We start from the raw sequence: 21,565 nt of genomic DNA, 5'->3' as shown, positions 1-21,565 counted from the left end.
CCAAATAGTCATTCATCAAAACACAAGGTACATCATGTATAGGACGTGGCTTAGGGGCTCCCCAAATATTCATTGGCCTTCCAAACACCACTTCATAAGGTGTGAGCTCAGATCGTGAATGTGGCACTGATCTTATAGATAACAATGCCAGAGGTAAGGCATCCGGCCACTTCAAAGACGTGGAAGCCACAATTTTTGCTAATTTAAGCTTCATAGTAGCATTGTACCTTTCCACCAATCCTGCTGACTGTGGATGGAAAACTGCATGGAATTTCTGTTTGATCCCTAATCCTTTCAAGACATAGTCAACAACTTGCCCAATAAAATGGGGTCCGTTGTCACTCCACAAAAGTTTACAAATACCGAATCTCGGGACATACTCCTTCAACAGCACCTTAGCTGTAGTTAGCGCTGAATTACCTTTTGTATGCCTCTATCCATTTACTAAAGGCGCAAACCACCACTAAGACATACTTCAGATTGTTGCAGCGCTCAAGTTGGAGGTATTCCATCTGCAAAACCTCAAAAGGTGCAGTCGGTGTAGCAAACCCTCCTGTAGGAGTTTGTGTCCCTTTACCAGGATTATATTGAAAACAGATCAAGCAAGACTGTACTACTCTCTTAGCAGTGCTGGCAATCTCAGGATGCTCCCAAACTCGTGTAAGCAATTTCACTATTGCTAGAGCTCCAACATGTGCCAGCCCATGTCTCATTTTTTTGAACCATAGGTTGTAAATAGGCTGCAGGTAATTTCCACTTATCCATGTCTTTAGTATGCCAGCAACCCTCATCGTCCAACACTCCTTCTTTGGAACATTGCTCAAGTTTTGCTTTCGAGGCAGATCTCTGTACATTTAGTACTTCCTCTCTAGCATCATGCCATTGCTCAGCTTGAGATTTTACCACGTATATAGAAGTGGCGCTTCGCTGCATCGCAGTCTCACGAGCTACGCGATCAGCAAAAGCATTACCCTGTCCTATTTTATCAGTCACTTTCTTGTGTATGCTACACTTCACAATCGCTACCTTCCTTGGGTATGTTAGCGCAGTTAAAAGATTCTGCACCAATTCTCCATGCATGATCTGCATCCCGTGTGATGTTAGAAAACCTCTCTCCTTCCAGAGTAGGCCAAAATCATGGGCCGCTCCGAAAGCATAGCGGCTATCCGTGTAAATGTTCACACATAAATCAGTGCTAAGCTCACACGCTCATGTCAGCGCTATTAGTTCAGCTGCATGAGCCGACTTCTGTGGTATGCGAGCTGTCTCCTCTACTGTCTCAAGTGTTGTAATGGCATATGCGGCTGAGGTCGTGCCATCTGACAACTTCAAACAGGACCCATCAACCCACAGTTCCCCATAGACATCTGAAAGGGGTATGTCTTGCAAGTCAATGCGGCCCTTTGTCTGTTCCTCAGTAAGGAAAATGCAATCATGAGGCTCCTTTGATTGGGACTGAGCCGCAGGGTATGGCAACAAAGTGGCTGGATTTAACGTGGCACACCTCTTCAAAGTAATATGAGGCGCTAATAATGTCAATTCATATCCTGTCAGACGGGCACTAGTTAGATGTAAATGTAAATGTACAGGAATTTATATAGCGCAAATCACCGAGCGGTTTCTAAGGGCTTGCTTAGGGAACCCGTCCTGGTATTCCCCTGTGAGATAACCCTGGCAGGGTATCCGCAAGGTGAAAGCCAGGCATCCCGCCGCGAGGGGCCGTTGTGGAGATTATGTCAACTAAGAATGAGCAACCCAATATACCCTTGAGGGCTTGGGCGGTAGGTATGAAAGGGTAATTGTGCCGTCAAGGATTTTGTTAAACTGTAAAGTATTCAAAATTATATATTATTTTGTGGTCCTAAGCATTTGACACCACTGATGCACAATTTGTGTCAGACAAAGTTTTTAAACAAATAGAGCTAATACCAAACGGTAATAAAGAGAGAGAGCAATAGCAGGGTGTATGGAAAAGTTCTGTTTGTTTTAATTATTCACAAAACAAAAATAAAATATACATGGGTATATCATTTGTTGCAAAAGCTACAATAGGAAAAATATCAATAAAACAGCCTATTTGCAGCAATTGTTGTAGCTTATCCACCTATTTACAAGTTATATCATTAAAAGCAGTGGAATAAGCGCAGTCGACGTTTCGGTCTCTAGACTTGCGTTATGGAGACCATCCTCAGGACAGACAAATCAAATCATGAATACCCTAAAAAACAGTAAAAACGATAATTAAAAAACTGTTTTATTCCCATTCAAGGGATTTGCATATATTATCCAAAAAACCCTAAACTCTCTACATGATTTAATAACAAACTATATTGCTTTTAGATTTTATTTCTCATAATATTTCATTCAATGACACCTTAATACTCAGAAGAAAGGAAATTTGTCAACATAATTCAAGACATATTGCAGCATCATTATCTTTTGTACATATTTCATTATTATTTTTTCATTCTTGATGGTATTGTCAGTTAACCAAAAACATTGTTCGGTTATGCATTGTAACACTCGATTCATCATATAGTGGATATGGTCTATATGGAAACACAAAACAATCCAATTGCAATTAAGAAATAAAATTCTAATCCATTTGACCTGGTCACAATTAGTAGATTCGGAGGAAATTTTTACCTTTCTTATAGATAAATGAAGCTCATGAAGCTTTAATGGGCCTCAAATTCAAGTAGATGGTAGCGATGAGTGCAATCATCTGTTTTCAGAAAAGCAAAAATAAACCATAAGTTGTTTATAGAGCATATATTATATGTAACCCTCGTTCATGGTAGAACAAATATCAGGGTAGACTAGTTAATGCATTCATATCGATCCTTTAATTAAAATGTAACTTGAATGCATTGTTTGAAGGTTAGAGCCAAATTATTGCTGATAAAAAGTTTTTTTATATTTATTAAAGTTGAATGAAGGAATCAACACATTAGATTCTGAAAAAAATCAAATTCTTGGCCTTATTTTCTATTTACTGCAACAAGTGTATGACTACCTCTTGACATTGTCATGTGTGTTTAGTCGACCATATATTACATTCTGGTCCAAAGGATCTTCAATATTTGTCACACCTGTGTGTTATGGTGGGCAAACTGATTATATATCGGTATACATATATGAAACAGCGGTGTTGTTGCTGTAAGAGATGCAGAGATTCTTAACTGACACACACGGCTCACATTAAAAATTATCATGTCAGCCATTAATTATATCAGCAATGACATGGGGAACAAAGGTTTACCTGTACAGACAGGAATCGACTGATTTTATATCTCCCTGTGTGACTTTGGAAGTGGGGCTGCTGATGAAAACGCACAGATAGTCTATACTTCAGTTTTCTGATGGAAATAAATCAAGGAGAACTTGTCACATATCATTTCAACTAAGACTTTTGTTAAAATTATCACATACGGAAAACTAGCCTAGTAAGATATCGATGTTAAAGGACTAACATACCTGTGTGTTTAAGCGATTTGCAGGCCCTCGATCACTTTTAAACGAAAATTCACTTAAAACGGCGGTCCTACAAATGGTAATAAGGAGATCACCATTAATATTAGGTGCCCAGGTTTAAACTAGCTTAGAGGACATTAAACTAGTTTCCCAACTAAAGATCCTCAGTTGTAAAGATATACCATTTACCTGGTTAAACAAAGGTCGAAGGCTATCCTCGCAGTTCAACAGGCAGCAGCAATTCGGCAGAGAACATGTAATTCTCTCGCCTCATGGTTTTTATACCCTGTTTGTTTGGTAATGGAAATAGGACTAGCGAGATGTGTCCTTTCTTTATCTCCTCTAAAAGGAGAGTAGCGGCCATCTTGTAATATGCAATTTACCGACCTTAATAGTCGTGAATGGAAATGATGCAGAATATATCATTACTCTGTTTCATTTTTAAAAAAAGGGGCGCGACCAAATCAGATTGTATATTTAACATAGGTAAAAAGACTAGTTTTGTTTGTTTTTATTTTCTAAAGAATCGACTTGAATGAAGACCAATAAATGATTAACAAACGGGCGCTTGTATTATGTTTGTTCCAGGATTGTTTAGTATCCTACTATTTCGCGGTCAAAGTATACACTCAAGAATACTTATTCCTACTATTCTTTGCTTATTCTAAAAAACTCGTAAATGTGTAGGTTTACAAACAGAGTTACCTACAATTTGCGGAGTAATATCAGCATCTAATAGAAGCATTGATCATAAAATTGCAATGTCAGATTGAACAAATTGGTTGGTGATGATACATGTTTGTCTATAGTTTGTTGAACTTTTTTAAATGCTATATATTCCAATTGTTGTTGAGATTAAGCAAGCTATTGCCCAGAGTCGCAGAGTGTGAACCCGTGAATCGAGTAGGCACCGGAGCGAGAATTGTCGAGTCCATGAACATTTTAGGACTCAAGACCCCACCGAGCCGGGAATTTAACCCTGGTCCCAGGCTGACCTCTGCTTCCAGGTCTGCCTCCTCTAACCAGTGAGCCACAATGTTGTGTCCTAGTCTGATTCAGGAGAGCATCTACTGCATGGGATACTAATACTAACAGTTTATGTGACAAAACTATCCCTTCACTCTGACGTATAGACACAGCTGCTGCAGCCACTGCACGAAAACACCCAGGAAATCCTCGAGCAACAGGATCAAGGACAGCTGAAAAGTATGCTCAGGGACGCTGCTTATCACCTTGTATCTGTACCAAAACTGACAATGCACATCCATCTTTCTCATGCACATAGAGTGTAAAGGCATTCGTGTAATCTGGAGTACCTAACACTGGTGCAGAACAAAGAGCTTGACGTAACTGCTGAATAGCATTTTCACATTCATCTATCCATGGGAGGAGCATGGGAGTGTCTTTAGTCAAAAGTGCTAGCAAAGGTTTAACAATGTGTGAAAATCCTAATATCCACTGCCTAAAAAATGAAGTCAAACCAATAAAGGCAGGAACATCTTTCTGAGTGGAAGGTACTGGTGTATCTAAAATTGCTTGAATACGATCTGGTGTCAATGCACGACCCTCCTTAAACAGAAGGTGTCCTACGTAGGTCACCTTCGGTCTACAATATTGTAATTTCTTTTGTGACACTTTGTGATTGTGCGTAGCAAGAAAAGAAAGCAAAGACAAAGTACTTTCTTCACACAATTCAGGCGTATCGGCTGCCAACAAGATGTCATCGACATATTGGATGAGAGCCACTCCTTTCGGTAAATCAAAAGAATCAAGTTGCCTTTTCAGTGCTTGACTGTAAATACTTGGACTCTCTGTATAGCCTTGAGGAATCCTGCAAAATCTATACGATCGATTATTCAAAGTGAAGGCGAACAAATATCGACTATCAGGATGAATAGGGATCGAAAAGAAAGCCTTCTTCAAGTCTATCACAGAGAATGTGGTCGCTGTGGGGGGAACCAAATTAAGTAATGTTGTAATATCAGAAACCACAGGATATTGTGGTACCACGATCTTATTTACTGCCCGTAAATCGATAAAAAACCTATAAATCCTAGTATCAGTATCTTTTTTCAAAATTGGAAGAATCGGGCTTTTACAAACATTGTAAGAGACTTCCTCCACAACCCCAACTTCAATCAAATCACGAACAATATGTATGAGTGCATCTTCATCCTCTTGTGAAATCCTATACTGAGGCAAACGTGGTAATAAAGCACCCTCCTTGACACTAATGTGCACTGGTGGAATAATCATCTGTCCTACATCAGTGTCCGAAGTAGTCCACAAAACACTCAGGAGTGAAGCTAATGCAGTATCCTCTTTAACCCCTTCGCTGCTCATGACGAGCTCAGCTCGTCATGCAGTACACTGGTCGTGTGCTCATGACGAGCTGAGCTCGTCATGAACAATGGGAAATCAGAAAATGCAGCGCCGCGGAGGAAAACCTCTAGCAGCCAAGGTGTTAAGAATACAAGATCTTTCGGGCACAGGGTAATAATCATTCATAATAACACGCACTCCTTCAGGAGCACAGCGTATTGTAGCTCTGAAATACTTGAGCATGTCAAGACCCACAATATTGTCTGGCGTGTTCGGTGAAAGCAAAAATGGGCATGGAGCAGTAAACTTATCAACATGGAATGTAAGTGGTTGTGACAATGGGCTAAGGAAGGGCGTTCCATCGAACCCTATCAATGAAATAGTTGAGCCAGACAGGGAAGCCCTTGGAACAAATTGTTTACACAATATGCTACGAGTAGCTCCTGTATCAACCAGAAACCGATCAGTAAAACCCAAAACATGTGCTGTAATATCGGGACCCGTCTGATCTACTGGAATTCAACCGATTCCTTACCCCATCCTAGGCAATCCTAAGCATAAGCAAAATCATGAAAATCAGATGGCACGCAATCAGATATTTGATATTGATTTCGCCTATCAAAAGTGTTAAACCCATTCTGCCTTCGTTCATTTGAATCAAACCTATCACGATCATTTGTGCTCCCTCTAGGCCCTGAATATCCTGAACCATTTCTCATTTGTCCTTGTTGATTTTGCTGGGCGCGTAATACCGGACAATCAAAAAGCCAGACCCAGTGTCCGAACTGTTTACAATACGCACACTGGTAAACTGATAAATTGGAACGAGTGAAAGACGAACCATAGGATCCACGTCTACCTCTATCATTGCCTCTAACAGGTGGACCAAATGCTTGAGCCATCATAACTTTCGTCTTCAAATCTTTCGTCTTTTTATCCTCATTACCCTTTGCTTCTAGCTCCTGGAGTTCGTAATACTGAGCCATGGTTACAAGAGAAACCGGAGTGGAGGTAGTCCACGAACTCTCACTAGCTTTTAAGCGACTGGCTATTTCTGGCCGCAAGTTGGTAACATATTTGTCAACAAACAAATGTGTGCCTGTATCATCCATTAATGACTGGCCGCTAAAATCATGAAATGCTTCCTCAAAACGCGTAAAGAAGTCTGACACTAACTCATCAACCTTTTGTTTACACAATGCTAATATAGTCCAGTCTATCTTTTTAGAGGGAATAATCATTTTTAATTGAACTAATATAGCTGCTGAAAGATCTAGAATTAGCCGACATGGTTTCTGTGCGGGTTCCCTTTCCGAATCTGCTAATTTTCTATCTTTCCATAATGCTCCAAAAGTTACATTATCATCGACTTTACGAATAGTTCTCCACATATCAGGGGGTAAAATAAATCCAAAAAACAAATCAATATCAGGCAGTGTCATAGTACACGAACTAATAGCGCCTTCAACTTCCTCATAAAAGGCTGCTGGATTTTTACGCGGATCGGGCAATGCGGTCTTAAGAGCCACAACAGAGTTACCTACAATTTGCGGAGTAATATCAGCATCTAATAGAAGCATTGATCATAAAATTGCAATGTCAGATAGAACAAATTGGTTGGTGATGATACATGTTTGTCTATAGTTTGTTGAACTTTTTTAAATGCTATATATTCCAATTGTTGTTGAGATTAAGCAAGCTATTGCCCAGAGTCGCAGAGTGTGAACCCGTGAATCGAGTAGGCACCGGAGCGAGAATTGTCGAGTCCATGAACATTTTAGGACTCAAGACCCCACCGAGCCGGGAATTTAACCCTGGTCCCAGGCTGACCTCTGCTTCCAGGTCTGCCTCCTCTAACCAGTGAGCCACAATGTTGTGTCCTAGTCTGATTCAGGAGAGCATCTACTGCATGGGATACTAATACTAACAGTTTATGTGACAAAACTATCCCTTCACTCTGACGTATAGACACAGCTGCTGCAGCCACTGCACGAAAACACCCAGGAAATCCTCGAGCAACAGGATCAAGGACAGCTGAAAAGTATGCTCAGGGACGCTGCTTATCACCTTGTATCTGTACCAAAACTGACAATGCACATCCATCTTTCTCATGCACATAGAGTGTAAAGGCCTTCGTGTAATCTGGAGTACCTAACACTGGTGCAGAACAAAGAGCTTGACGTAACTGCTGAATAGCATTTTCACATTCATCTATCCATGGGAGGAGCATGGGAGTGTCTTTAGTCAAAAGTGCTAGCAAAGGTTTAACAATGTGTGAAAATCCTAATATCCACTGCCTAAAAAATGAAGTCAAACCAATAAAGGCAGGAACATCTTTCTGAGTGGAAGGTACTGGTGTATCTAAAATTGCTTGAATACGATCTGGTGTCAATGCACGACCCTCCTTAAACAGAAGGTGTCCTACGTAGGTCACCTTCGGTCTACAATATTGTAATTTCTTTTGTGACACTTTGTGATTGTGCGTAGCAAGAAAAGAAAGCAAAGACAAAGTACTTTCTTCACACAATTCAGGCGTATCGGCTGCCAACAAGATGTCATCGACATATTGGATGAGAGCCACTCCTTTCGGTAAATCAAAAGAATCAAGTTGCTTTTTCAGTGCTTGACTGTAAATACTTGGACTCTCTGTATAGCCTTGAGGAATCCTGCAAAATCTATACGATCGATTATTCAAAGTGAAGGCGAACAAATATCGACTATCAGGATGAATAGGGATCGAAAAGAAAGCCTTCTTCAAGTCTATCACAGAGAATGTGGTCGCTGTGGGGGGAACCAAATTAATTAATGTTGTAATATCAGAAACCACAGGATATTGTGGTACCACGATCTTATTTACTGCCCGTAAATCGATAAAAAACCTATAAATCCTAGTATCAGTATCTTTTTTCAAAATTGGAAGAATCGGGCTTTTACAAACATTGTAAGAGACTTCCTCCACAACCCCAACTTCAATCAAATCATGAACAATATGTATGAGTGCATCTTCACCCTCTTGTGAAATCCTATACTGAGGCAAACGTGGTAATAAAGCACCCTCCTTGACACTAATGTGCACTGGTGGAATAATCATCTGTCCTACATCAGTGTCCGAAGTAGTCCACAAAACACTCAGGAGTGAAGCTAATGCAGTATCCTCTTTAACCCCTTCGCTGCTCATGACGAGCTCAGCTCGTCATGCAGTACACTGGTCGTGTGCTCATGACGAGCTGAGCTCGTCATGAACAATGGGAAATCAGAAAATGCAGCGCCGCGGAGGAAAACCTCTAGCAGCCAAGGTGTTAAGAATACAAGATCTTTCGGGCACAGGGTAATAATCATTCATAATAACACGCACTCCTTCAGGAGCACAGCGTATTGTAGCTCTGAAATACTTGAGCATGTCAAGACCCACAATATTGTCTGGCGTGTTCGGTGAAAGCAAAAATGGGCATGGAGCAGTAAACTTATCAACATGGAATGTAAGTGGTTGTGACAATGGGCTAAGGGAGGGCGTTCCATCGAACCCTATCAATGAAATAGTTGAGCCAGACAGGGAAGCCCTTGGAACAAATTGTTTACACAAGATGCTACGAGTAGCTCCTGTATCAACCAGAAACCGATCAGTAAAACCCAAAACATGTGCTGTAATATTGGGACCCGTCTGATCTACTGGAATTCAACCGATTCCTTACCCCATCCTAGGCAATCCTAAGCATAAGCAAAATCATGAAAATCAGATGGCACGCAATCAGATATTTGATATTGATTTCGCCTATCAAAAGTGTTAAACCCATTCTGCCTTCGTTCATTTGAATCAAACCTATCACGATCATTTGTGCTCCCTCTAGGCCCTGAATATCCTGAACGATTTCTCATTTGTCCTTGTTGATTTTGCTGGGCGCGTAATACCGGACAATCAAAAAGCCAGACCCAGTGTCCGAACTGTTTACAATACGCACACTGGTCAACTGATAAATTGGAACGAGTGAAAGACGAACCATAGGATCCACGTCTACCTCTATCATTGCCTCTAACAGGTGGACCAAATGCTTGAGCCATCATAACTTTCGTCTTCAAATCTTTCGTCTTTTTATCCTCATTACCCTTTGCTTCTAGCTCCTGGAGTTCGTAATACTGAGCCATGGTTACAAGAGAAACCGGAGTGGAGGTAGTCCACGAACTCTCACTAGCTTTTAAGCGACTGGCTATTTCTGGCCGCAAGTTGGTAACATATTTGTCAACAAACAAATGTGTGCCTGTATCATCCATTAATGACTGGCCGCTAAAATCATGAAATGCTTCCTCAAAACGCGTAAAGAAGTCTGACACTAACTCATCAACCTTTTGTTTACACAATGCTAATATAGTCTAGTCTATCTTTTTAGAGGGAATAATCATTTTTAATTTAACTAATATAGCTGCTGAAAGATCTAGAATTAGCCGACATGGTTTCTGTGCGGGTTCCCTTTCCGAATCTGCTAATTTTCTATCTTTCCATAATGCTCCAAAAGTTACATTATCATCGACTTTACGAATAGTTCTCCACATATCAGGGGGTAAAATAAATCCAAAAAACAAATCAATATCAGGCAGTGTCATAGTACACGAACTAATAGCGCCTTCAACTTCCTCATAAAAGGCTGCTGGATTTTTACGCGGATCGGGCAATGCGGTCTTAAGAGCCATAACATCTGCTCCATTCCAAGGAGTATAAACCCAATTATTAACAAAATAACCCTTAACATCAGCAGAAGCTTTATCCTCATCTGTTCCCTCGCCTTTAGGAGGAATATACAAGGGTGCGGTTTCCCGCATAGGTTTCGCATGAACTATCATAGTCTTATCTGATCCGAAGATAGAGGCTTGAGCCGTGCCGGTCTGAGATGTATGCGCAGCTGCGTCCGCTGCCTTTTTCTCCTGTTGCAGTCGAGCTGCCTCAGCAGGTATTTTAACCAAACGCCTGATTGAGTCAGCTACCTGGGAAAAGAGATAAAGACCATCACGCATGTTCATATAATCCTGTGTCACATCGATAGGCTCAAGTTCTCCTGTAATTTTCCCAAATTGTTCAATAACTTCTCCAGCAAATGCTTCCATAAAATATACTTGCTCCTTCTCCGGCCAGTTTTTCATATCCTCTGAGAGGTCGGGGGCAGCAGCTGTATTAAGCACAGCTTCCCGAGCAGCAGATCTAAGTTCTGTAGAGCGAGCAGCGGGAATCATAGAACGAGTGTCTTGCGCTTTATCCCGATCTTCAGGATATTTTTCATTGGACTTATCAGGAGCAGAAGGCAAAATAAACAGGGGTGGAGAACGATCTAATAACAAGAAATCATCTTGTTGCTTATTAAGCATAGGATAAAGGGGATGTCTAACAGCGTACTGGCCAGTTACCTGTAAATTTCGCTCCCTTTCCTCTCTTTCTTTTAATTCTTTTGTTTCTTTGTCTTTTAACTCTAAGACTTTTGAGAGAATGGTTTTACGCTGTTCTTTTTCAATTAAGACTTGTTCACGCTTCATTCGCTCACGCACCGCTTTCTCCCACATTCGTACACAATCAAACATATCTTGTCTAGTCTTTCGCTGAAACATACACTGCTCCACATACTGAATCTTTCGTAAATGAAATGACCCATTCATAGGCCAACGCAACTCAGGATCCTTTTTAGTGAATTTATTCCATAAAGTACTGTACATTATGGAAGAAAGACCATACTTTACATACATATCCCTATTAGGAGTCCCATCTGGGGGAGCTGGTTGAGCTTCGTCGAGTTTCAAACTGGTACCATTACAAAATCAACACATCCTACGAAGTGCGCTGAAAACAGGCATGCCAAAAATAATGCAAAATATGCAATATTATAATCAAAGTAGCGCTTAAAGTATCTACCTACGTTGCGCCGTTCGAAAAAAATATAAGACAGAGAAAAATCTCCTCATTACCTGCCTATATAAATTGCAATTTATATATAGTTTTTCCAAACAAAATTAAATGTTAGCTAACGCATACAAAGAGCCACAGTAAGTGTTGCTAAACTACTTTACCAATCAAAGGCTTAACATACCAATCCTGTTAGTGTCCAGATTCCAACTGCCAAGTTCATCAAATCAACCAAACGGTCTCTGCACGGCGAATCAACAGAAGAGATCTCAGTCGAGGACCGGCACCACCTGGATGGTCAGATCAGAAAGAAAGGAAAAACGCCGTAGAAGCCAAGACTCTGGTCTCCTCCGGCAGTGATCACGTCCAAAGCGAGTTTCCAATCCTTTATTTCGGCCAGTCCTTCGGGCATCCGAGTCGCCAATGAGCCCCACGTTGGATGCGCCAATTTGTAGTATCGAGTCTCAGCAAGGCCTAATTGCGCCGCTTAAAGCCCTAAATCATAGAAGTGAAGTTGGCACGGAAACTGGAAAAGACAAATTTATTAAGACCTCATGAGGTGGTACCACAGTCACACAGTACCCTTATGCAATGCATGAAGTAGCACACCGCATGGAAGGCACATGGTCCTTTTATACCTGCACAGGGGCTCAAAAGGAGGCGGTACACATGTTCAAATGAGTTTTATGTACATATAAGGACATTTTGAGAACACAAATTCAACTAGTGGGAGGAGCCAATGATTGTCCAGTTGGGGTAAAAACATTCCTGACAGTGATGGATCAGAAACAGATGTGGCTCGACTGAGCATGCGTGTAATTGGCAGAGGCTAAATATGACTTGTTTCCAGGCAGATTACACAAGCAGTTAACAAAGAGGTAGGACAGAGCACATGGTGAACATGAGGTAGCACATGGCATACAAAATGGCTGACAGAAATACAAAATGGCTTCCAAAAACAGGCAAGATAATATCGGAAAACACACTTGCTTCAGCGAATGCCAACCTGCTTGCTGCCAATTTACGACAGGAGGCTGACTTGGGCTGGGAAGGGACAGACACTGAATGGGGAAGAGTGCTTGATTATCCACAGAGAGTCTCTCGCAACACGCGTTTTAAACACATGCAATTCAACTATACTCACAGGATGTGCCCCCCAAAGGATTCAGACTATCTACAGTGGGGAGCCTAGAGGTTGCCCTCACTGTGCAACACTGGACGCTGACTTCGGACACATGACATGGGGTTGCCCTGGGCTCGCTGGGTTCTGGGGGAAATGTGATTCTGCGGCTCAATAAGACCGTGTCTAGGTCACTTGCTAACATGCTTCCAATTTGTTTCTATGGCTTTTTCCATAGGCTAGGCACGAAGAACGTGGAGAACAGATTTGTGGACTTGGCCATTGCCCCGGCCAAGCAACAAGTGACATGGCTTGGAAATCCCCCAGGTGAACTAACATGGAAACTTGGGTGACCAATGTCACGTGCTGGACACAGGCTGAGGAAAGGGCACTGCAGAGGGATGAAGCAAGTGGTGTCAGTCGCAGACCTATTGCACCACTCTGGAGGAAAGTAGTTGATGAATGGGAATCACCTGGAGCTGCAGATGGCTTAGCAGAGGATCGGAGTGAGGGTCTGACTGTGGTGCCAAGCCCTGGCCATGATGGTGAGCTGGTGCTTGTTAGAAATGAGGTTGCACAGACCGTGAATCTGTAGGCATGATGTGCCATGGGACGAATGCCTACTTTTTTCTTACCCCCAGCATGGCTTCCCCAGTTCCCTTCTGCCCCGCCCTCACACAGGTTTTTTACCCTCTTCACCTTCCTGCAACTAATATTGCTAATATACTTTATGAAGAGACTTAGGCATGCAAAGACACGGTTATAGTCTGTATCAAAAATGTTTATTATTATTATCTTATAACATGTAGACCTCCTAAAAGTGCAACCATAACCCCATCCCTTGTGGGAGATTGTTTGCTCCTGTTTTCACTGAGAGCCCTGTAAACCAGGATACCTATGCAGTGTTAAAATTGTGCTGTATTGCTGTAATCTTTGAAATGCCAATAAACAAAAGTGTTAATAATTAGATTGAGGGGAGCTGTGCTTTTGTCTGATCTGCTGCAGGGCAGCGAATGCTCGCCTTGATGGAGTATGGCATTTCCATTGTGACTGGGTCACTGTTTCCAGGTTGGAGCATGCTGGCCCCAACTCTCTGCTTCCAGTTAGTGATGTTAGGAGCCTTCCCAAGATTCGATAGAGGCGGTAAGGTCCCATTTGGAACACAATTTAATCTATTTTCCTGACTTAATGTGTTTTTTTGATTGGAGGATGAGTGTTTGTTTCCAATAAATGAGCATTTCTCGAGGGTGTACCTATTGGGCTAGTTGTTTGTACTAGTGTTTTTTTATTTCAGATACTGGGGGATCTGACTTCTGATGGTTCCATAATATCAGACAGATGAGCTGCAAATATGAGGCACGTCATTTTCTCTTCCTCCTCTGATGATGAAGGCCCTATTCTACTAAATATACTACTGATGGGTGGAATTCATCTGGATCCTTTCTGCCCTTCAAGTCTAAGTCAAAAGTTCAGGATATGATTGAGGCAGCAGTATGGAAAGCCTTGGCCTCTTCAAATTCTAAGAGGAGTAACAGACTTTCACACATGATTGGAGCAGGGAGTCTTCATCCTCTGATTCTGACAAGCCTTCCATGTCTGCAGGAGAAATATCTCAAGAGAGAAGAAATGGTGGACATCCTGTCTCATGTTAGGGATAATCTGGGGTTTCCACCTTTTCACTTGGAGAATGGAGATGAAGCTCTGTTTCTGCAGTATATTAAACCATGTGCAATGGCAGTAATATTTCTTGGTGCAATTAAAGACATGATCTTATCAGAGTGGAAGGAGATGGATAAGGTGTTACTTTCACCATTCCTGCAGAAACTATGCATGCTGGGAGGTAATGATGTTCTTCCACACAATGTCGAAGTGTATTCAATTTTGGCTACTGTTATTGGTTAAACTGCTATTAATCCTGATAATTGTTTCCCTGCTGACTCTTCTGATAAGAAAATAGATACTGGCATGAAAAAGGCATTTGCAGCAGAAAATCTGGCACTGATGGCCAATTTGTATGCAGCATTCACCACTCAGTTGGTTATCAAAGACTTTGACTAGCTAGCAGTAGCTTTACATGGGGGTTCTTGAATGTTCAGAGCTTTTGGCCGGCATGGAACAGCAAGTACATCTGCTGGCCGATATCTCTTCTGATGTGATTAATGCAACTATAATGTCTTCAGGAGCCATATTGGTGGCCAGGCTTAGCCTCTAGCTGAGGCAGTGGAAAATTGAAGTGGTGGAAAAGAAAGCATTGATGAAGATTTAGTTTCAAGACAAGATGCTCTTCGAGGTACATTTGTATTCAATGATATCGAAAGCTTTCATGAACTGGAAGCACACTCAAGAACTGGATGCACACTCTTCCGTGCAATGGAAGGTCTGATTACTTAAAGCGCACTCTTTCTTACAAGAGAAGGTCTGGTTATAGAACATTTTGGAATAAGATAGTTGGATCTTCTCCCCTTTGTGATTTTTAGTCTTCTACCGCTCACAAGCAGAAGTACCAGTCTAGATGGTACTTATTTCCTAAGGAGTATTCCAATAAGATGAGTCCATCTCAGAAGAGGTCCAGGCAATTATGGTTCCTCCAGTATTCTTCCATTCAGAGGGATAATGCCCACCTTTTTGGAGCATTGACGCCTGGATGTCACTGACAAGTGAGTGCGGGCACAATCAACAAGGGTATGTGATAGATTTTGGCAGCTATCTCCAAGGACAGGATTGAAGCTCACTCGTCTTCCAGAAGCGGGTCTCAAGTATCTGGCTCTGCTACAAGAAGTGGAACTGTTACTCTAGAAAAGAGTGATATTGTCAGAGTGCCTTTAAAGGAAAGAGGCACATTCAATCCTCCTCTTGGTTCGGAAAATGCAGGGTGCATACAGATCAGTTCTGGAATTAAAAGGAGTCAGTTCTTGGATTCAGACTCTTCACTTTTGTATGGTGACTCTGCATTCAATCCCTTTAATAAGACTAGGAAATTGGTTGACATCATTAGGTCTGGAGGATGTGTATCTCCTTGTGCCCATAAAGAGATCACACCAAAAATATTTGTGGTTTCCTTTGGAGAACAATCACTATCAACTCTAAGTTCTTCCTTTTGGGCTCTAGTCATCCCACAGGGTTTTCACCAAAGCGTTAGTGCCATTGGTAGCCCTGCTTGTAAACCAAGGGAATCTTTGTACATATGAACCTCAACAACTGGTTAATCTGGGCTCCCTCAGGTTTGTTGTTGTCCCATACAAACTGGGTGATGGAGAGTCTTCAGACACATGTTTTTTTCGTGTATTGGGAAAAGTCACATTTTTTAATGCAAGTGCAGGACCTCATCTTCATTGGGGCAAAATTTCCCTTACTCCAAGGAAGGATTCGCTACCACCTGGTCAGACTTCAGAGGCACATCATGGACCGAATAGTGCCCAAACAGTCAAAGGTGATTTAGCGGTTCAGTGTTCAGGGAGATAAATCCTCAAAGTTTTTCTACCTCCATGGGCTCGCTTCCATCTCCACAAACTGATCACTTGGATTCTCCACAACAGACATACAGTTGTGCAGGAACTGACACATTCTATTCCTCTCACCCAGCAAGTAAGGGAGGATCCGGCATGATGGGTGGATTCAGCCAACCTATTAAAAGGGGTGCAGTTGGATCCGCCAGATCCAGTAGTTGTTACCATGGATGCTAGTCGGTCAGGTATAGGGACATGCGTTGCAAGTGCAGGGGTTCTGGTCCCACAGCAAAGTGCTAAGATCCTCAAATTGGAGGGAGCTTGAGGTGGTGGGGCAGACTCTTCTTGTTTTCAGCTCCCACTTTCAAGGAAAGTCTGTCTTAGTGAAGACAGGCCAAGGACACAAGTTATATGAACAGGCAAGAATGGTGACATGTTCCAGAAGCCCGAACAGGATTACTCACAAAATGTTCTCTTGGGCCCAGGATTCTCTTCTTTCTCTGTAGTTCTAATTATTCCTTGTTGGTCTTCAGCCAATTGGTTTCCTTTGTGGAGTGGTGTGGCTCACTGGTTAGAGTGGAGTGGTGTGGCTCACTGGTTAGAGACGGCAGACCCGAGAGCAGAGAACGGCCCGGGACCAGGGTTCGATTCCCGACGTGGCAGGGTCTCGGACCAGGATCAGCGGAATCGATAATTCTCGCATCGGTGCCTTCTCCAACCAGAGATCACACTCGGCAACTCTGGGCATTAGCTTGCCTCATCTCCACAACGGCCCCCCACAAACGCCGGGGATGCCTGGTTTCACCTTGGAGACTCCCAGGAGGGACTATCTCACAGGGAAAGTCAGGACGGGTTCCCCAGCGGTCTATAGCGCTACGAGGCCTGCGTTGCGGGTAGAAGTGCGCTTTATAAGACACACACAATTTGTTGGTAGGGATGCAGGTGTCTCATGAATGGTCTCTCCCTCTGGTTCCATCTACTCTGGACTTCCTAAGCTTGAGGATGGACTCTTTCCGGAAAATTGGCTTGATAGCTTGGATGTTCGTAGAAGGGGATTGAAAGGTCTGGGATTTACGGAGACTATGGTGACTACAGCACCGGCTTCCAGAAAATGGTCAACTAGTAGAGCCTATAATGGGCACTGGGGTTCTTTCTCAAGGTGGTGTGAAAAAAAAGGTTAAGGTCCCACTTCTGTCAGTTTGATCACAATTATGCAGTTTTGCAGGATGGGTCGTGGTTGGGTTTGATGGTAGCTACACTGCGAGTTTAATGAGCAACGAGCAAGGCATTTAGAAGTCCATCAAAAAAATTGGCGATGAAGAGGGCTTAGTCACTATACTCTTAAAATGATTGTCCAATACCTGCTCTCAGTCGTTTAGATCTGTTCCTGCCTGGGAATTGAATTTAGGTTTGGATGCATTGACTAAGACTCCATTTGAGTCTTTGGAACTCTCAAAACGATCTTTCTGGTAGCAATTATGTCAGCGAGGAGGTATGGGGAGTTGGGGGTTCTGTCTTAAGGTTTCCTTTCTGCAAAGTCTTTCCGGACAAGGTGGTGCTAGTCACAATCCTTTCTTTTGTTCCTAAAATCAATTTCCCTTTTCATTAAAAAGAAGGTTATTTTACGGAAGTTTTTCCCCTCTCCTCTTTCCGGGGAGGAGGAACGTAAGTTACACTTGTAGGATGTGACGAGGGCTCTCCTCATCTATTTGCAAAAGGTTCAATCCTTTCAGAAAGTTGAGTTTTTTTTTGTGACCTTTGGTCCATGAAAGAAAGGTAAGAAGCCAGCTACAGCCATTTGGAGTAGGTGGTTCAAAGCAAACGCCTATGAAGTGTAAGGTCAGGTTTCATCATTAGCGATTCAAGGTAGAATGATCCGCAGCGTGTCTTCTTTGGCGACGGATCTGCAAGGGGCTTCTATTTCTGAGATTGGCCGAGTGGCTACATGGCCTGATTCCTCTACCTTTTCTAAGCATTACAGGCTATCAGAAGTAAGATGCATTCATGACGTCTATGGTTAGGAGGTTTTGTCTACTATGAAGGAATAAGAGAGTCTTGTCTTTCTATTTGCAAATAAACCTTTACCTTTGAGCAGCAGGCATTGGCACTAATTGTGGATTCAAACAAGGGAGGGACTATAGCGTAATGCATAAATTACTTACCAGTAATGGCATTACTCTGAGTCCAACTCTCTCACTTGAAGCAATTGTCCCTCTCGCCTTCCCTGTGTATACAACCAACACGTGGGTTGGTTGGAGCTTGCTTACTTACGGGAAGGGTGGTGGGGAGTTATTATTTTCAAGATGGTGTGGGACCGGGGTCTGAGTGCAGGTGGGGAGGCCTCAGTAGTGATGACTTCAAGTAAGGGCATTACTGGTAAGTAGTTTAAGCATTCAGGTATACCATTTTGATAAATAGCCCAAAATCTGAGGGACAAGGAAAGCTTTCACAAAATTTGGAAAACTGCCAGGATTGGTACTAGAAAAAATAGCACCATGCAGATGACCCCATAACTTGGCTGCATTTGTGAATTGTTTTTGTAATGCACAAATGTAACACAGATTTTGCTTATTTCCTCAATACAGTGGTTGTAGATTTCATTAGAGGGCTTATTTCGGCTAAGAATGTACCTGTCACTTATAGCATATTCATAAAGTTTTTGGTTTTCTGAAACACTCATGTGCCCTAATTTGCTAAAGCCAAAGTTTACTGTCCCATGTACATGTTTTTGATAAGTTTGTCAAAATAAGTCTATTCACCTTTATGTAGTCAACGAATTGGTGCGATATTCCTGTGTTCATCCTTTGCCTTACTGAGTTCAGTTAAAGTCTGTTTTCATTCCACTACACTGTGTTTCACTCTCTCCTTTGGGAACATACCTTTTAGGGATACGGTATTTGGAAAGAGACATCCCTGTGTGCCTTCTAACATGAAAGTTACAGAAAGGAGGTGGGCCAAGTGTATAGTATACTGATTTTTTTGATATTGCCTAGCTACTACTGTCTGTTTGCAGGATTAGGTGTGAGGCTCTGTGAAATGGCAACAAAGAGTGTAGGGGGTTTCTGCATTCATCCCCACTGTGCCACACTGAGGGGCTTGTAATAACAAAGGTAACAGTATCATGACTGGCAGATAAGGCCTCAGAGGAATATAAGAGCCAGTCTTAAAATTTAAGCTAACACTTGGGGCATCATCTCAGCAGGTTTTGGTGCTGGACAGCGCTGCAAGCAATGTTGCATCACTGCCCTGCAGCAAAACTACAGTGCAGGAATGCGCACCATCAATAAGATAGAGTCTAAAGAGAGGTTAGTGTTGGGCATCATTGGACCTGACCCTCTCTACAGGTTCACCGCGAAGCTTTCTACCTTCACCCTTCTTGTTTTTCTGAATTTGTTTTTGTTTTGTTTTATGCACACTTTACTACTTCTTACTGGTGCTAAAGTGCTTGCGCTCTCTCCTTAAAACATGGTCACATTTGGTTACACTTTAATAACAACTTTAATTTACTTATAAAGTCCCTAGTATATTGTACTACATGTACCTAGGCCATGTAATTTAAATGCTAGTGGCGGTCCTGTAGAAGCTCATTGTGCTCATTGAAGCTGGGAGCTTCATATTGTAGAGCAGAGGCGGCAGCACCCGGCTGTACCCAGATAAGTCTGTTTATTTTAATGTTTTTATTCCCCCTCTCCGCTGTCCTCTGAAGCGCTCTCTCGCCCCACCACCTACTCTTAGTAGTGGCCACTACTGGACAATAATAGACAAAATTGGAGTATAGCATTCCCCAGAATTCCATGCATGAGCAGTCGCTTTTCTGTTTTTTGAATGTAAGTTCTTATCTGATTTCAGAGTCTGTCTAAAACATTACTTTAACCTTTCTTTGAAGGTGCTCTAGTTGTTTGTTTGGTTTTCCCGAAACGACCCATTTAAATGTTTTTGAGCAAGTCTGGTAATGATGTTTGAGTTAATTACGAAGAAGTAATTATCTTAAAACAAACCTACGCATCTAATTCCCCTCTAGTGTCTAGTGTCGGCTTACAAGAAGATCTTTAGTGATATACCAATGCTGACACTCATTATGTAAAATCCTTATTTTTAAAAGTGCAAATAAAGAAAGTAAAGCAGATTATGCTAGCCTTGATCCTAATCACATTACATTGTACTTTAACTAATAGGACGATGTGTATAGTATTCAAGGCTACCATATTAGTCAGTTTGCATAACCTTATTTAACTCTTTGTTATCTTTCGTTATCGACCTAAAGGTGACAATCTCTCAGCTGGTGTGATTAGTTTCTAACCGTGCATACTATTCCGAAATATTTCCTAGTCACAAAAAATTCACACATACAACTAAGGGCCAGATGTAGGTAAATACCATTTACAGATTCTAAAATACAGAAGTTTACCGATATAGTATTTTAGAATGGGTAAATGGTATGTAGGTATTCATTCGGTAATTTTTACCGAATCAGTAAAATTCGGTAAATACCGATTCGGTATTTACCGATTCGGTATTCCCCATTCATTTCTATGGGCCTGGAGGCCCATAGGAATGAATGGGGAATACCGAATCAGTAAATACCGAATGAGTAAGAGGGGGAAGACCTACAAGGGTGGCAGGATGTCACATTGACACCCTGTTGCACCCTTAAATGGTGCATGGGTGCACATGTGGCAGACATACATGCCCTAAAGGCATGTATGTCTGCCACATGGTACTGTTAGAAAATTGATTTTTTAACGGTTTTCGTTATTTACCACCAACTTGTAGTTGGTAGTAAATAACGAATCCTTACAAGTGAAAAGCACTCACTTGAGTGCTTCCTACATTAAGGATTCAGTAATGTACCGAATTGGTATATAAGAATTCGGTAATTTACTGATTCCTTAAATTATCGATTCGGTAAATTACCGAATCCTTAAATTAGGCCTCTACATCTCAAATGCCTACTACAAGTCGGTAACGGCTGAAATTCGGTAATTTCGGCCATTACCGACCGGTATTAGGCTTCATACATCTGGCCCTAAGTGTGCCTAGATGCGGGAAATAGATACACTGCCCATCTTCATCTGCAAATCGGGGGTCGTTTGCTGACCTGATTTTCTCAGCGTAATGATCTGACTTGTAACATTGGGTGTACATATTCTGTGACTGTGGGTAGTGCATACTTGATGAACAGAATGTAAGCAAGTGTTGCACAATCTTCGCTGCCACTCTTTTCAACTAATACAATAGAATTTACCATGCCTGCAATCATCACAGTCTACCCCCAAAAGAAAAGCATGTCCATTCACATGTTGGAAGCCAGAAACCTAC

The 21,565-nt window shown here is 42.0% G+C and overlaps 1 long non-coding RNA gene across 1 annotated transcript in view; it reads right to left on the bottom strand.

Annotated features, from left to right (window-relative positions):
- Positions 1-1,965: 1,965 nt before the first annotated feature.
- Positions 1,966-21,565, bottom strand: part of LOC147709278 (uncharacterized) — a 79,380-nt gene continuing 59,780 nt past the window's right edge. Inside the window, exon 4 of the long non-coding RNA XR_015296543.1 lies at positions 1,966-2,218. This is a non-coding gene — a long non-coding RNA (uncharacterized LOC147709278). The remainder of the gene's footprint in view (positions 2,219-21,565) is intronic.

The sequence above is a fragment of the Lissotriton vulgaris genome, chromosome 6 (genome assembly GCF_964263255.1).
Source record: "Lissotriton vulgaris chromosome 6, aLisVul1.2, whole genome shotgun sequence".
NCBI classification, from domain to species: domain Eukaryota; kingdom Metazoa; phylum Chordata; class Amphibia; order Caudata; family Salamandridae; genus Lissotriton; species Lissotriton vulgaris.
The sequence above is the reverse complement of the archived record's forward strand: the minus strand, read 5'-3'. Positions and strand labels throughout refer to the sequence as shown.